The sequence below is a fragment of the Oryctolagus cuniculus genome, chromosome 20, assembly GCF_964237555.1.
Source record: "Oryctolagus cuniculus chromosome 20, mOryCun1.1, whole genome shotgun sequence".
In the NCBI taxonomy this organism is placed as follows: Eukaryota; Metazoa; Chordata; class Mammalia; order Lagomorpha; family Leporidae; genus Oryctolagus; species Oryctolagus cuniculus.
The window spans coordinates 44,811,443-44,827,370 of record NC_091451.1 but is presented as its reverse complement, the minus strand read 5'-3'; the positions used below and the strand labels follow the sequence as shown (position 1 = coordinate 44,827,370).

General features: G+C 51.9%; 1 long non-coding RNA gene across 1 annotated transcript in view; it reads left to right on the top strand.

Moving 5' to 3' along the window:
* The first annotated feature begins 904 nt into the window (after positions 1-904).
* The window catches only part of LOC138847266 (uncharacterized), a 36,525-nt gene continuing 21,501 nt past the window's right edge, over positions 905-15,928 (top strand). The window contains exon 1 of the long non-coding RNA XR_011384978.1: positions 905-5,675. This is a non-coding gene — a long non-coding RNA (uncharacterized lncRNA). The remainder of the gene's footprint in view (positions 5,676-15,928) is intronic.

The following is a 15,928-nucleotide window of genomic DNA, read 5'->3' as shown; positions in this document are numbered from 1 at the left end:
AAAAACAATACAATTAAAAATGAGGCAGACGATCTGAATGAGCCTTCACCAGGGAAGACGTACAGATGGCAGGGAAGGGCTGGGAGAGACGCTGGAACTGGCGTTAGAACGCGATGAGGTGTCACTGCGCATCCATTGAAATGGGTACGTTAGAAAGAATGACCACAGCAAGTGTGGGCAAGGGTGTGAAACATGGAACCGCCTCGCACTGCAGGGGTTTCACAGTGGGAACGCCAGATGGGGGCTGGCCTGGCGGTCGCGCGTGCCCGGGTGGGGGCTGGCCTGGCGATCGCGCATGCCCAGGTGGGGGCTGGCCTGGCGGTCGCGCGTGCCCGGGTGGGGGCTGGCCTGGCGGTCGCGTGTGCCCGGGGTGGGGGCTGGCCTGGCGGTCGCACGTGCCCGGGTGGGGCTGGCCTGCCGGTTGTGCATGCGTGCCCGGGTGGGGGCTGGTCTGGCGGTCGCGTGTGCCCAGGTGGGGGCTGGCCTGGCGGTCGCGCGTGCATGCATGCATGCCCGGGTGGGGGCTGGCCTGGCGGTCGCGCGTGCCCGGGTGGGGGCTGGTCTGGCAGTCACGCGTGCCCGGGTGGGGGCTGGCCTGGCGGTCGCGCATGCCCAGGTGGGGGCTGGCCTGCCGATCGCGCGTGCCCGGGTGGGGGCTGGCCTGGCGGTCGCGTGTGCCCGGGGTGGGGGCTGGCCTGGCGGTCGCGCGTGCCCGGGTGGGGCTGGCCTGCCGGTTGTGCATGCATGCCCGGGTGGGGGCTGGCCTGGCGGTCGCGCGTGCCCGGGTGGGGGCTGGTCTGGCGGTCGCGCGTGCCCGGGTGGGGGCTGGCCTGGCGGTCGCGCGTGCCCGGGTGGGGGCTGGCCTGGCGGTCGCGCGTGCCCTTGTTGGGGCTGGCCTGGTGGTCGCGCGTGCCCGGGTGGGGGCTGGCCTGCCGGTCGTGCATGCATGCCCGGGTGGGGGCTGGCCTGCCGGTCGCGCGTGCCCGGGTGGGGGCTGGCCTGCCGGTCGCGCGTGCCTCTTGAGAGAAGTGACATGGGGCAGGGGTGGTGAAGGCACTGCTCGAGATCCCTGTGTCCCCTGTTGGGGTGTCCGGGTTCAACTCTCTGCTGGGGTTCCTGGTTTCAGCCTCCTTTCGATGGAGCCTCTTAGCAGGCAACAGTGGAATCTCGAGTGCTTGGCTTCCTGCTACCCACATGGGAGACCCAGACTGAGTTCTGGGCTCCTGACTTTGGCTCTGTGCAGCCCTGACTGTTGTGTGAGCATCTGGGGTGTGACCAAGTAGGAGAGAGATCTCTTTTTGTCTTTCTCTGAAAAGAATTTTTTTAAAAGAGAGGGAAAAGACAAGCACCTGCATTTGTGACCGTGCAAAGCACTGGACAAATGTCTGTAGCAGCTTTTTTGGCAACTGGCAATATCTGGAAATGACTTGTCTAACATCTGTCCACAAATAAACGACGACTGTGGTATATCCATTCAATGGAGTACTACTTAACCATAAAAGGAAATAGACTGTCAACGTGCTGTAACATGGGGGAATTGCAAAATACTTACGCTGAGAGAGAGAAGCCAGACAGGATATATGCAATATGAATTTAGTTATTTGAGGATACTTCAAAAAGTTTGTGGTAAAATAGAATTAAAGGTTAAATTTATTTTGGTGCAAAAATTTTTGAGATCTGTGCGTATTTTGAAAAAGTTCTCGGGAAATGTGTATAATGAAAAAAGATGCATGGATTTCCAAATATTTTTTGCACAAAAATGAATTTATCTTTTAATTCTATTTTCTACAAACTTCTCAAAGTACCCTCATATGAAGCTTCAGAAAATACAAACTAAGACATAGCGACAGAGAGTAGATCAGTGGTGCCTGAGCATGATGGGAGAGGAGGGTGGTGTGAACGCAGTACAAGGGGACAAGGCAGTGCCTGGGGGGAGCGATGGACGTTTTCATTGTCATCTGGGCGGTGGTTGACTTTGTGGGTGAGTGGGGAGTGATGGACATTTCACTGTCTCTCATGCAGTGGTTGACTTTGTGGGTGAGTGGGGAGCGATGGACATTTCACTGTCACCTGTGCAGTGGTTGAGTTCCTGGATGAGTGAATATGGGTGGTTCCCTTATTATTGACTGGGATTGTTCGATTTTATGATGGTGCAAAAGTGGCGTTCATTCTGTAGAGGCCATACTTTGAATTTCAAGTTTCCCCAGGCTACTGATACATAGTGAGAGTCAGTCTGCCATGCTAGGTGGTGGCCACATCTGCATGACCACGACGGTGAAATCGGTGAAGCTGTGGTGGTGAGGAGGTCAGTTGTGTAAATGAACTTGGGCTTGAACACCTATCAGGATGGAATCCCATTGGATGTTAAGGAGCAGGTACAGGGCAGCCCTTCGGTACATGCAGCCTACTGGGTGTCTGCTGCATGTTAAAAGTTCAGGTGGCACCCCCTACACAAGTGGCCAGTGAAGGTGCTCACCCCACCCTGCCCGTTCTCCTGGTGCCTCTGACCCCTTCACGGGGGACACTGGTTGAGGTACTGATGTCGTTGGTTGAGGTACTGATGTCGTCAGATGCTGGTTGTACTAACAACGTCGGACGCTGGTTGAGGTACTGACGTCGTTGGACACTAGTTGAGGTACTGACGTCATTGGTTGAGGTACTGACATCGTTGGACGCTGGTTGAGCTTTTTTGGCAACTGCCAATATCTGGAAATGACTTGGTTGAGGTACTGACGTCATCGGACGCTGGTTGAGGTACTGACGTCATCAGACGCTGGCTGAGGTACTGACGTCATGGGGTGCTGATGTAGTTATCCTTCATCGGGAGACACGGTTATTCCCCTGACTCCAGGGCCTGGTATGCGTTGGTTCTCCCTCCCGGGAGCAGGCAGGTCACCGTGAAAACTTCAGGACATCCTTGTTACGCCATGGGTGGAGATGGTGTTTCAGGCTCTCTCTTGATTCTTCCTGTGCTGTCCAATCCGGACCCACCATTTAAGAGTCTTGGATTTCCTGCCCTCCGATCCTGACCTCCTCGTCACCTCCGTGGGTTTCCAAGCCGGATGAGGCGCAGCCGATGGTGTTGGCAGGGTCTGCCTCCCTCTGTTGCTCTTGCTGGGAACCCCTGAGGCAAGAGCAGTACCTTTTCTGCTGATTTATGAGCGTGTGACCTAAGGAATGCTGAACTGGATCGCTAATTATTCTGACACAGTTACCTACTGTACTGCCTGCTAATGGTTATGTGTATTTACTTCCTGTCTTTTTGATAGCGTTGCCCGTAGCACAGACTTAACACGGGGGAGGTGAGCACTGCTGGTCCTGGGGGGACACAGGTACTCTGGGCAGCTGGTGAATGGCCTCAGAACCTTCTCCATGTGTCGGGACCCACTTCGTCAGTGTGAATCCTTAATAATGTGCGCGACTGGACAGAACCATCCCTTCTTGTAAAAAAAAAAAGAAAACAAAAAAGCTAACGTCTGGGCCTGTGTATACCAGTTACTTCATTTCCCAAACATGTGTTGTTTTTCTTGGCTGTGGTGCGACACAGTCTAAACCGCACCGACTCATTAATTTACCTGCAAAGGCGCGACTCGAACAGTGCTGCTGGCTGTGTTGTTTATTTTGCCCGAGTGCTCAGTTCTGCATACTGCGTATTAATTTTTATGTAAAAACTGAATCACTAAGATTAGCATGGACTTAGGTTTATTTACCACATACAGAAATGCTAGAACCGGAGCGGAGACCAGACACGGGAGGGAGATGGTTGTGGGACACAGAAGAGCCGCTGGATGGAGCCGCTTGAGTGATGGAGCTGCGCTGGCCGTTAGGCAGCCTCGAGAGTGGCCGGGGTCGCCCCTCGTCTCCGGGAGGCCGGATTCAGGCAGACAGGGATCGGGCCTGGGAGATCTGCGGCCCGGTACGCTGGCTGCTTGATCATTCTCCCAACTCCTGACTTTATCCAAAATTCATGCCTACTGTAGTAAGACGAGAAGATGCCAAAAAGCAATAAAAAACAGGTAACTCTCATTATCACTGCTCAGTGAGTGATAGCTGCTGCGTCTTCTTAATACATATGCTTTTATTTTTCTGATATTTTGTCATGAAAAATTTCAAATGTTGATATATATTTTTATTTATTAAAGATTTATTTATTTGAAAGGCAGTTACAGAGAAAGAGGGAGGGACAGAGAGAAAGACAAATTTTCCACCTGCTGGTTCATTCCCCCCTGTTAAGGGCCAGGGCTGGGCCGGGCTGAAACCAGGAGCCTGGAATGCCTTCTGGGTCTCCCACATGGGTGGCAGGAGCCCAAGCACTTGGGCCATCATCTGCTGCCTTCCCAGGTACATTAGCAGGAAGTTGGATTGGAAGAGCATTCTGGGAATTGGCGCTGTGATACGGGATGCCAGCATTGCGGGTGGTGGCTTAGCCTGCTGTGCCGTGACACTGGTCCCCAGATAAATGTTTAGAACTTACCTAGTTTCTGCCATTGACCTTGTACTCTTCTTGCTTTACTATGTTTATCCACCCATCTGTTTCCTGTCCCTCCATCAGTCCATTTTTTAAAAAAGATTTTATTTATTTATTTGAGAGGTAGCGTTACAGACAGTGAGAGGGAGAGACACAGAGAGAAAGGTCTTCCTTTGGTTGGTTCACTCCCCAGATGGCTGCAATGGCCGGAGCTGTGCCGATCCAAAGCCAGGAGCTAGGTGTCTCTTCCCAGTCTCCCACGCGGGTGCAGGGGCCCAAGGACTTAGGCCATCTTCTACTGCTATCCCAGGCCACGGCAGAGAGCGGAACTGGAAGAGGAGCAGCCGGGACTCGAACCGGCGCCCCTATGGGATGCCGGCACCACGGATGGAGGATTAACCTAGTGTGCCACAGCGCCGGCCCCTGTTCATTTCTGATGCATGCACTGGCCCTCAGCAATTCAGCCTGCACTTCTAGAGTTCATTCTGCTTTTCCCTCTGACGTGAAACGCCCACACCTGGACGATGCCCCGCCTGGACTGTGATGGATATACGCCACGTGGACTCTACTGACACTTACCTCCCGGGGCTCACTCCCTCCCCGGCCTTCCCTGGCTGAGCATGACCAGTGACATAGAGCTCTGGAGAGGGGACGTCCCTGCATCGTCGTTAGGTGTTGTGGAAGCCTCCATTTCTGGTAGGCGGGAGCTCGCTTCCCGTGGGCACGGTGCATGGACACACGTGGCGGGGGCCTGAGCTGGCCGCAGGCCAGTGAGCAGCGGAAGGCTGCCCTGGGTCGCGGGGCTCCAAGCAGAGGAGTCTCAAGCCAGCTCCCAGGTGAGCCTGGAAGTGGACTCTCCCCGAGGTGAGCGTCCAGGTGGGACTGCAGCCTCGCAGACTCCAGCGTCAGCCCAGCGACGCTCCTGGACAGCTGGCCTGCAGGAACGCGAATAGCAGATAGGTGCTGTGTGAAACCGCTCAGGGCGTGGGAGCTTGGGACACAGCAGCAGAAAGCAAACACAGGAAGTGGTACCTGAGGGCGGGTCTAGCTGCAGCACGTTCCTGAGAACGTGGAGCAGTTCCGGATCTCAGCAGTGGGCGGAGAAGTGTGGTGGAGAAAGCTCGAGTCTCCTGGGAAGACTGTTAGCAGCAGCAACCTGGGAGCTGAAGACACTGCCGATGAAGGCTCGGAGTAAGGCTCGGAGCAGGTAAGGGGGTCCTTGTGGCGTGGTGACAGAAAGCTCACGCAGTGTCACCTCGGTCACGCGGGAAGCAGAATTCGTAGGCAGTGAACTGGGCTCTGCAGCCCCAGAGAACCCCAGGCCGCGTGGAAGGGTGCCCAGTTTCTTGCAGCCTTTAGTAAGAAGTAAGAGGAGGGGGATTTGAGGGAGGAACAGGTGAACCCAGAGGACCTAGGATCGGGTGATTTTAGAAAACCGTGCTCTCTAGGGAGTCTGAGCGTGTGGCCCTTCAGCCTCTTGCTAAAACCCCGGAGACGGAAAGGTCAGAGCGTCCAGGGCCATGCCTCACAGAGCCCCCGGGGGCCGCGGGCGTCCCCTCAGCACGTGCATGGAGCTTGCAGACGGGCCCGAGGCTGTCGTCAGGAGTGAGTGGCCGCAGGATGAGCGTGCCCACATCGGAGGACCTGGCCTCAGCTCGCGCTCTGGCCGCTGCCTGCAGCTTCCCAGTGACCCAGACCCCGAGAGGCACCACGTGGGTACCTGGATCGAGTGTCGGCTTCCCACCTTTGGGCCTCGTCCAGCCCCGGTCACGGCGTGCACCCGGGGAGTGGGCCAGCAGACTGGAGCTTTCCTCTCTGTCTCGGCACTAACATTAAAAATCATCTGAACGTGCCCATGTGACAAGCAAATGAGGGATCTTCTGGGGGCGGTGGGGCCTGGGCCCCGAGGGCAGTCTCCAGGGGCAGCCAGGGCTGCAGTCAGCGACCCGGGTGAGCCGGGAAGTGGAGCCTCCCCAGCCGTGGGAGAGAGCGCGGCTGCCGGTCAGTGGGTTGCGGTGGGACTGACGGGGGCTGTGAGGCCGAGGCCCTGTCTGTGGTACTTCGTCACGCGGCGGTAGGGAAGGGATGTGCCACGTGGTGACGACATCATACTGTCCAGCCAGGTGCGCACAGGCTGCCTCGCGCCACTTCTGGGTCCCCGTCCTCAAAGCCCAGGGCAGAACCCTTCTGGTCCTGCTCAGACGGGGCAGTAGGTCAACCTGCCTGTTCGAGTATTCTAAGTAAAGGAAGCCACACAGAGCTCGCTCTCTCTGTCTCTGTCTCTCTCTCTTTCTTGTTTTTGGGGTCAGGCTGCTTTCACTTAGCATAATTTTGGGATTTATCCATGATGCCGTATAGCAGTAGTAGGTCCTTTCTGTTACTGAGTCTAATTTTGTTGTAGGAATTGATCATCATTTGTTCATCCATTTTCCTGTTGAGCTAGGGTCAGCAATATCTAGTATTTGCCTGTTATACATAAATCTATAATTTTTTTTGCACGAGTCTTTTTGCAAATAAAAATATGCTTTTATTTCTGGAGTAAATACCTAGTTAGGACCTGCTGGTGCCAGGAGGTTGTCAGATGAGTTTTTCAGGAGACTGTGACGTGTTGTCCCAGCGTAGCCGCACTGCGTCCCAGCCAGCAGCTCTGACAGCTGAGCCCGCGATGCCATCTCACGGTGGGTTTGATCCTCATTGTCCTGATTTCTAGGATGTTGAGTGCTTTGTTCATGTGCTTAGTAGATATTTGCTTATCCTGTTTTGGAAATGTCTTTAAATGTTTTTTAAAACAAAAGGCACACACACACACACACACACACACACACAGATCTTCCACGTGCTGGTTCACTCCCCACATGCCCACAGCAGACTGGGCTGGACTGGAGCCAGGTGCCCAGAACTCCGTCTTGGTGTTTCGTGTGTGTGGCAGGGACCCAAGTGCTTGGGCCACCATTGCTGCCTCCCCGGGGGAGCACTGGCCGGAGGCTGGACTGGAGAGCTGAGCTGGGCATCCCAAGTAGCATCTGCACACTGTGCCAGACGCCCGGTGCTGAGAACCTTCGCCGCGCTCTGGTTTTGAGGATGCGTGTTTTGTGATTTTATGCCGTGTCTCAAGGGTTCTTTTTGTGCCCTGGATGCCAATCTAGGTAAGGATTTTGGTTTTACAAATCTTTTTTTCTCAGGATGTGGCTTGCCTAGGAGTTTTCCTTGTCTTTTTTCTTTAACTTAATATTTTATTTAGTATTTTTTGATATAACTATTTTTAAACATTTATTTATTAATTTGAAAGGCAGACTTACAGAGAGGCAGAGAGGGAGAGAGAGAAAGAGAGAGAGAGAAAGAGAGACGAGCTGGGCTGATATGAAGCCAGGAGCCTGGAGCCTCCCCTGGGTCTCCCCACTGGCACAGGGGCCCCAGCACTTGGGCCATCTTCTACTGCTTTCCCAAGCCATAGCAGAGAGCTGGATGGGAAGTGGAGCAGCCGGGACTCGAACCGGCGCCCATATGGGATGCCGGCACTGCAGGCGGCAGCTTTACCTGCTGTACCACAGCGCCAGCCCCTCGAGATGACATTTTAAATTTACATTATAGTCAGAGGCTTAATGACTCTACTAAATTAAGGGTTCAACAAATAAAAAGTAAAATGGCTGCAGTCCAGCAGGAAAAACAGATGTGGCTGCAAACAGTAATCCTTCACTCATACCATGTAAACTTTGAAAGTCACCAAATTTAGGATGTCACGTGAGGAGAGGATTCTAATTCTGATGAACTCTGCTTATCCAGTGTTTTCTGTTATGATTGTTGTTTTGTGTGATTTGTGCCCACAACGTTTGCCTGGCTCAAGCCATGAGCAGCTTCTGCTGTTCCGCGCAGGTGCCGCAGTGTCTGATCCCCGTGGCTTTGTGGCAGGTGTTGGAGTCAGATCGCCTAAGTCCGCTCATCTTGTTTGGGTTTCAGGGCTGCTTTACACATTGGAGATCAGCGCCGTCCACCAGAGCTTTCTGCAGTGGTGGCATTGTTGTACGTTTGCACCATTTAAGAAGGGTCACCACTGACCACATGTGGGGTGCTAGCACTTGGAATGTGGTCAGCGTGATGAGGAGCTGAGCCGCGGGTGGTCAGGACGCCCATACTGGACAGTTCCGCTGTGGGCCCTGTGCACTTCCAGACGTGTTTGGGAGGAGCTGGCCAGTGCTGGCACCACAGTTGGGGTCACACGGAATCTTCAGCTCCGTTTGGCAGGGTTGATGGCTTAGCCGTGTGAATCTTCCGTTCGTTACTGGACCCCGTCTCTCTGTGTGCTCACACCGTTATTTCCTCAAAAGTATTTTGTGGTTTTCAGTCTTGAAGCGATTTTGTTGAATGTCTAAGCGTGTTGTGGTTTTTGATGGTGTTGTAAGTGGAATTAATTTTGAAATTCATTTTACAAATTTTATTTTTGAGATTTATTTTTCCGCTGTTTCCTGCAGTTGGATTTGATGTATTTTCCTTCTAATCCTCTGACCTTGCTGACTCAGTGAGTAGTGTAGGTGTAGTTCTACTGCTCCTCTTTCGCTCTGAGTGGTTTTATTTGGGTGAGCACCTATTTCTGTTTTCCTTTTGTGCTGGCTGGAAGCCCCAGTGCAGTGCTGAGCGGCGAGCATGGACACTCACCTTGTCCTCAGCTCAGTGGGAAGGGCTCAGGCGGCCATCACGAAACACAGGGCCAGCTCGGGGCCGGTGCTGTTTCTGGTTCTCATCATGAATCTGGAGTTTCATTCAATTCTTGTTCTGCGTGAATTGACATCATCGTATGGTTTGTCTTCAGTCTGTTGAGACTGAGTTACACTGATTTTTGAATGAAACTCCTGTGGGGAGCAACTGGGAGCAACTCGGACTAGACTAAGTTACTGGAATTAAGACTTATTCTATGCATCTGCTCTCCCACAATATGGCGCTGGGAGAGGAGGAAACAGCTTCTACACAGCTGCCTCCAGTTCAACCAATAAACAGCAGGACCTGCTCCTGATTGGAGGAGAGCAGCGTACTCGGCGTGTGGGTAGCAGAGTTGGGATTGGTGGAAGAGGACTATAAAGGAGGAGAGAGACGGCATGCACCAGGAACATCTAAGAGGAACACCTGTGCAGCCCCCGAGAGAGCCGGCCGGCGGTGTGCCGCTCCCCCGCGGAAGTGGGGAAAGTGGCTAGGGGGAACCGCCCTTCCACGGAGGTGGAAGGGTCGGTAGCCAACCCGGGAAGAACCAGCAGCAAACCCGGGAAGGGCCGAGCAGACAAAAGAACAGCGCAGGGTCCTGTGTTGTTCCTCCACGAAGACGGGGAGCGACAACTCCAACCGTACATTTCTGGGGCATTACCTTGCTGGTCGTGATGTAGTGTCTGTTTTGCACACTCTGTGTTCTATTTACTGATATTTTGTTAAATATTTTGCGTCTGTGTCTATGAGTGATACTGGTCTATAGTCTTCTTGTATTCTGTAATTTATTCGTCGGGCTTGGATTGTAGGGCTCAGTGGCCTCTTAAAACAGGCCGGGCAGGTTTTCTCTTGGACACCTGGGGAGAGTGACGTGGTTGTTCTCACTTCCTGAATGCTGGTGAAGCTGTCTGGGACTGAGGGCGTGCATTTGATAAGGAGCCAGTTCCTGCGTAGGTATATGACCGTTGAGGTTTTCTGCTCTACAGAATTTATCTATTTCATTTAAATTGTTAAATTTCTTCATTAAAAATTAGTAGAGTCTCTCGTTAGATCTGCGATATCTGCAGTGATGTCTCCTGTCTCATTCTTTCTTTCTTTCTTTTTTTTTTAATTTCATTTTCCATGAGCTTTTAAAAAGATTGATTGATTTATTTGAAAGGCAGAGCACCCGAGAGGGGGAGAGGTCTTCCATCCGCTGGTTCACTCGCCAAACGGCTGCAGCAGCCAGAGCTGGGCCACGCTGAAGCCAGGAGCTTACAGCCCCGTCCAGGCCTCCTCCTGGTGGCAGCGACCGGGGGTGGCCCATCCGCTGCTGCCTTCCCAGGCCGTCAGCAGGGAGCTGGGAGGGAAGTGGGGCAGCCGGGACTCGAACCGGTGCTCATGGGAGATGCTGGCACCACAAAGGGCTGCCTAACCCCCGCACCACAGTGTCGGCCCTGCTCTGTCTTGATTTGTTCGTTGTGTCTTTGCTGTTTTTTGATCAGAGTAGCTTGGGGCATCTCACATTTACCTTTCAAAGAGCAATCTTTCTGTCTTACTGATGTTTTGTAGTTTCTGCTTTATTTTGAATTGATTACTGCTTTCATTTCCTCTTGTCCACACTGTTTCCTTCGTTCCTCTTCCTCGGGTGCCTTAAGTTGGAATCTCGGGTGGTTGTGGATATTTCTCCTTTTCCAGCGCAAGCACGTGAAGCTGACTTCGCCTGAACCAGTGCCGCGTGTCGCGCTCCGTCTCCGCTGTCACGCAGCTCAGGTAGTTCCTAATTCTGCTGTGACCTTTTCTTTAACTCATGCGTTATTTGTGAATGTGTTTTTCATGATGAAAATTTTGGATTTTTTCAGGTATTTTACGGTTACTTGATTTATAATTGCGTTATTGTCGTGATTCTGGTGAGGGTGGTTTTGTGTGTTGATGGAGTGTATTCTCCAGGTTTGGGACATAGTAGCCAAGAAATACTTTTCTGCTGAAGTCCTTTTTCTCTGTTATTAATACAGTCACCCGACACGTGCTTGGGGTTTTTATTCTATACATTTTTCTACTCAGGTACTTTCAACCTCTCTGTTTCTTTATATTTATTTTTTTGAAAAATTTATTTTATTTGAAAGGCAGAGTTACAGGGAGGCAAAGACAGAGAGAGAGAGGGAGAGAGAGAGATTGGGATCTCCCATCTGCTGGTTCACTCCCCAGTTGGCCACAATGGCCAGAGCTGGGCCGATCCGTCTTCCCGGTCTCCCACAAGAGTGCTGGGGCCCAAGGACTTGGGCCATCTTCCACTACTCTCCCAAGCCATAGCAGAGATCTGGGTCGGAAGTGGAGCAGCTGGGACTTGAACCAGTGCCCATATGGGATGCCGGTACTGTAGGCACTGGCCTCTGTGTCTTTATATTTAAAAATGTGCTTATCTTGTAGACAACATATAGTTGTGTCCAGCTCTTTTAAAACCCATTCTATCTCTGCCTTTTAATTAGGATATTTAGTCAGCTAACACAGTGGTTTTTGTATCGCTTGATTCAGGTCTACCACTTTGTGTTCTTTGTCCCATGTGTTTTTTTTTTTTTTTTCTCCATTCTTCCCATTCAGCCTTCTTTGAGATTATTTAGTTTATTTGTTTTTAGAATTTCATTTTAGTTTATCTGTGGATTTTTCAGTTGTTCATCTTTGCGCTTTCTAGTCGTTTCTTCAGACATCACGACGTATGTTGTGGAATTCCTGCCATTACTTACTGTTACCTGGTAGTTACTCTCGCAGGGGAGTGGAACGTGGGTTGCAGCTGCAGAGGGTCTTTGCCCCCCCTCCCCCACGGCATCAGTAATCTATAGACCACACCCACATCTCGCTTCCAGCCAGATAATACACATCTCTTTATACACATCTACAGACAAATCAAGAAGAACAGTTGTTTTCCTCATTACCAAGATACTCCCCGTATTCTGTGTCTCCAAGATCTGAATTTCCACATGGAGTTAGTTTCTTTCAGGATGAAGAACTTCTTATAGCATATTTGATGTGGATCTACCGTCAGTGAATTCTCAGTTGTCTTGTATTTGGAATTCTCTTTATTTGTGTTAACTCTTACAAGACACATATGCTGGCCGTAGAGTTCCGGGCTAGCAAGCGTTCCGCACTTTTAGTAGAATGTTGGAGACGCTGCCCTTGTGTGTTTTGGCCCCTGCGGCAGTTACAGAGGCTTTGGATGTGCTGTCTCCTGTACGTCACGTTGCGTTTTTCTCTGGTTGCTTTCGCGATGCACCCCACCCTGCCTCTGATTGGATTTATTTTTGGCTATGGGTGGGTGGGTGTGGCTTTCTTTGTAGTTTTTTTGCTTGATGTTCCCTGAATTTCTTATCTTTGAATTTATTGTTTTTTTTTTTTAAATCAAATTAGATTTTTTTTTTGGCCATTGATTTTCGAGTGTTCTCTATACTAGTCTGTCTTCCTCCTCATTCCATCAATTCCACGGATGAGAGATTTGCTGGTTTTGTTCCACAGGTTTCTGTGGCTCTGTTCATTTCTCCCAGTCTTTTTCTTCGTGTTTTTCTGAATAGGTAATGTCTATTGGCTCAAAACTCATAGGCTCTTTCCTCCATCATATTCATTATGCTAGTAAGCCCAATCTAAAGAAATGTTCATATGTTGTATTTTTGTAAAAAGACTTAATTTTTAGAGCAATTCTAGGCTCACAGCAAAGTTGAGAAGAAGGTAGAGAGTTGCACACACTGCCCGCCTCCACGCACACCCCCCCCCCCCCACGTCCCCATCAGAGCTGTGCAACCACCTTAAGCGTCAGGATGGCTGAGTCCAGGTGCACGCCCGTGCTGGACGTGAGCTGGGTTTGGACATGATCACGTGTGCCCAGCGTGACAGCACGAAGCATGGATTGTATTCTGATGCTGTAGACTTTGCCTTTAATTCTATTTTATAGTTTTTATTTATATGATGACATTTCCTATCTTTACATGCGTGGAGAAGATATTTTCATTTCTGTCCTTGCTTTTAAATCCTGGTCTTGTAGTTTTAAAGTTTGCATCATTCTGGGATTGGTCTCTGTTTTTCTCTTGTGGATAGGTCACATTTCCTTGCTTTTTCTCTGCCGTGTAATTTTGGCCGCGCGCGTACCGTCTGGGTTCTGCTGCGTTTCTCTGAAGGAGGACAGACTGGTGCTGGGTTGGAGTGGAGCCGCTGAGATCCGGCTCCAGTGCTTTGTCCTCCACGCGGCTGCGCGGAGTCCACTCTGACCCGTGAGGCCCAGGGCCCCCCGCGCAGCTGACGCGCCTCTCTCTGGTTCTCTGTCTCTGTCTTCCAGATTTGTCCCTGCACCTGCAGGGCCCAGGCCAACCTGAGCTCTGGCCAGAACAGCTGTGAGTTTTCTCAGAGATTAGTCACTGCTGTGGTGAAAACTGCACCTTGTCCTCAGGCTAAAAGCTGTGAACATGGACATGTCACATCTTTGCCTTCCCAGTGTCAACTTCCCTCCCCAGTCTACCTGCTTTCGTTCATCCTCCAGTGACCAGAACTCCTGTTTTATTTGTGTGTGTGTGTGTGTACACATATTTTAAAGACTGATTTTTTTTTTTCAATTTGAAAGGCAGAGTGAGAGAGCAACATCTCCCATCTGCTGGTTCACTCCCCAAATGCCTGCAACAGCTGTGGCTGGGCCCGGCCAAAGCCAGGAGCCTGGAACGGAAGCTGGGTCTCCCGTGTGGTGGCAGGGGCCCCAGTGCTGGGCCCGCACTGCTGTCTCCCGGGCACCTTGGTAGGAGGCTGGGGTCAGTGGTGGAGCTGGGACTCGAGCCCAGGCGCTCCGCTGTGGGAGACAAGCGTCCCGGCATCTCTGGCCCGGGCCTGCCCCGTCTGACGTGGGCGCCGGAGCCGGGGTTCCCGTCGGCAAGGGCTGGGTCTCGGCGAGCTCACTCTGTCCAGAAGGGACGCACCTCTTCCTTCCCCTGAGGTGACGTGTGCTTATTTTTAGACAACCCGCACGGCGGGCTTTTTCTTTTCTTCTCTTTTCTTTACGATGTATCTGTTTGTTTGAAAGGCAGTGTTAGCAGGAGAGAGAGAGAGAGACCTTCTGTCCACTGATTCACTCCTCAAGTGGCTGCAACGGCCGGAGCTGGGCCAGGCGGAAGCCAGCAGCCAGGAGCTTCTTCCCGGTCTCCCACGTGGGTGCAGGGGCCCAAACACTTGGATCGTCTTCCGCTGCTTTCCCAGGCGTATTAATGGGGAACTGGACTGGAAGTGGAGCAGCCAGGACTTGAACCGGCGCCCACATGGATGCTGGCATTGTAGGTGGAAGCTTTACCTGCTGTGCCACCCTGTCGGCCCCAGATGTGTTTTTTCTTAAAAGCATTGCCTCAGCTCCATCGAAGCCAGAGGGTGCAGGAGAGGGAGAGCTTAGCGTGAGATCAGTCCCGTTTCTCTGAGTCCTGGCCGCCTTTGATTTTTATAAGACACAAAATATGATCTTCAAAAAAATTACAAAATGCTGTTTTCCATAATAAGTATGTATTGAATTGTTTATTATGATTATATTGTGGGCATTTCTTCTATCAGAAAACAATCTTTAAAACACATTTTTTAATGCCTGTATACCTTCTCATCATATGGGTATTTGCTAATTTACTTAGCTGTTTTCCATTGTAAAAACATACTCCGCTACCGTGTTTTTGCCCCTGACAGTTGCCAGTCTTGCAAGTACCCTTGCACGCGGCCCGTGTGAACCGTGTGAGGCGGGAGCGGTCCTGCTCCCCACGCCTCCCTTGTGTGCGGCCCGTGTGAACTATGTGAGGCGGGAGCGGTCCTGCTCCCCACGCCTCCCTTGCACGTGGCCTGTGTGAACCGTGTGAGGCGGGAGCGGTCCTGCTCCCCACGCCTCCCTGAACCGCTTTGCTGCTTTCTCTGCCTCTGGGCTCTCAGTGTTGAGATGCTGACTGGGGGTTACCTGCGTGTGTTTCAGGTTGTTTACGTGGCGGTGCTGGGATGGAGTTGACTGGGATCCTGACTGATGAGAGGGGAGTGAGGAAAGAGACGACGTGGTTGTTCCTGGAAGATCCAAGTTGAATGCTGCGGGGAGCTCACCAACCAAGCAGCTGAGGATTAGGTCCTGGGCCAGGTACCGTGAACAGTTGAGCAGGCGGGGAAATCCCCGTGGGACCGTGTGGAGTCTGCTGTGCCGGCTTCAGAGGCCCAAACTCAGAACTCGGAGCAGGAGTTCAGGCCTCGTGTAAGGAAAGTCCGAGTCCTCTGCAGCGTGAGTTCTCGGCAGGGCCTCGGTGCTTCTGGGAAGAGGATGAGTGGGTTTGCGTCTGCACCGTGATCTGTAACACCGCGCTGTGGCACGCCTGTGCTGCGGATCCAGCGCTCCCTGGTGAACTGACTTCCCAGGGAACTGGCCAGGCTGTCCACCTGCTGACCTCAGGAGCATGCACAAGGAGAATGTAACTGTATTTGGTTAGGGTATTTGGTTAGGGTATTTGGTTAGGGTATTTGGTTAGGGTATTTGGTTAGGATAGATCCCCAGAAATGCAGTTGCCACGTCCTTTTTAGACTATTAATCATATTATGTAGTTTCCCACTTTAATTTTATTTCTTCAAGCTTGATGCCTAGAAATGGCATCGCTGTGTATTTTTTTGACTAGTAATCTGTCTCGCCTAATTTCTTGTTAGAGGGAGAGCAGTTGTACCAACCTGTGGTCGCACACAGAGCCGTCTCCAGGGCACAGCACGTGGGAGCCCGGCGGCATCTCTCCAGCTTTAGTCGGCTTTTATGGC